Consider the following 1,682-nt stretch of genomic DNA (forward strand, 5'->3'; position numbering starts at 1 on the left):
TCCAGTATTTGTATTAAAGATATAGTATTTGTATTTCATCAATGAGTGCTGATTTAAAACCCATTTTAGTTCATTTTGGGCACTTTTGAGAATGGTCGTATGTCGTCGTATTTGGTCGCGTGCCGACGTTTATGGCTGTCTTTACCCAGGGGAAATCACCCCCAGTGCCTGGTAGTCATGTCTGATAAGCTCCAGTAAGCTCCAGTATTTTTTATTTCATCCATAAGTGCTGATTTTAACCCATTTTAGTGAATTTTTGGGCCTTTGGCGAACGGTCGTCGCGCCGACGTTTATGGCTGTCTTTTACCCAGGAAAATCACCCCCAGAGCCCAGTAGTCATGTCTGATAAGCTCCAGTAACTCTATTTCATCCATAAGTGCTGATTTTATTTCATTTTAGGCACTTTTGAGAATGGTCGTATGTCGTCGTATTTGGTCGCGTGCCGACGTTTATGGCTGTCTTTCCCCCTGGAAAATCACCCCAAGAGCCTGGTAGTCATGTCTGATAAGCTCCAGTAAGCTCCAGTAATTCTATTTCATCCATAAGTGCTGATTTTAACCCATTTTAGTGAAATTTTGGCACTTTCGCCAATGGTCGTCGTCGTCGCGCCGACCTTTATAGCTGTCTCCCCCCCCCCGGGAAAATCACCCTCAGTGCCCGATATTAATGTGTGGAAAAGCTCCAGTATTTGTATTTCATGGTTTAAAAACCATCACTACGCTTTTGGAAACACTTTTCTGCACATTTTAACCATTTCCCGGTACCTTAAGAGAGTCATAGTTACTCCCGCCGTTTACCCGGCCTGGTTGATGGACCTTGCTCATTTTCGCCGTCTGGCGGACAAACTTCAGTACTGCATTCGGGTCAGGTGCGGTCGACATTTCTTGCCGGCTTTTCAAGCACTTTGCCTGGGTTGATTTAAAACATTTTGCCCTGTTTATTTTTAACAAGTTTACCCACGTTTTACAAATCTTCTGCGGGCTTTAGATGCACTATTCCTGGGTTGATTAAAAAAAAATTGCCCTTATTATTTTTAACAAGTTTACCCACGTTTTACAAATCTTCTGCGGGCTTTAGATGCACTATTCCTGGGTTGATTTTAAACATGTTGCCCTTTATTTTTAACAAGTTTACCCACGTTTTTCAAAACTTTGTGCAAGCTTTAGATGCACTATTCCTGGGTTGATTTAAAACATTTTGCCCTTTTTATTTTAACAAGTTTACCCACGTTTTACAACTCTTCTGCGGGCTTTAGATGCACTATTCCTGGGTTGATTTTAAACATTTTGCCCTTTTTATTTTTAACAAGTTTACCCACGTTTTACAACTCTTCTGCGGGCTTTAGATGCACTATTCCTGGGTTGATTTTAAACATTTTGCCCTTTTTATTTTTAACAAGTTTACCCACGTTTTTCAAAACTTTGTGCGGGCTTTAGATGCACTATTCCTGGGTTGATTTTAAACATTTTGGCCTTTTTATTTTAACAAGTTTACCCACGTTTTTCAAAACTTTGTGCAAGCTTTAGATGCACTATTCCTGGGTTGATTTTAAACATTTTGCCCTTTTTATTTTAACAAGTTTACCCACGTTTTACAAATCTTCTGCGGGCTTTAGATGCACTATTCCTGGGTTGATTTAAAACATTTTGGCCTGTTTATTTTTAACAACTTTACCCATGTTT

This window comes from Stigmatopora argus, unplaced genomic scaffold (assembly GCF_051989625.1).
Source record: "Stigmatopora argus isolate UIUO_Sarg unplaced genomic scaffold, RoL_Sarg_1.0 HiC_scaffold_211, whole genome shotgun sequence".
Lineage (NCBI taxonomy): Eukaryota > Metazoa > Chordata > Actinopteri > Syngnathiformes > Syngnathidae > Stigmatopora > Stigmatopora argus.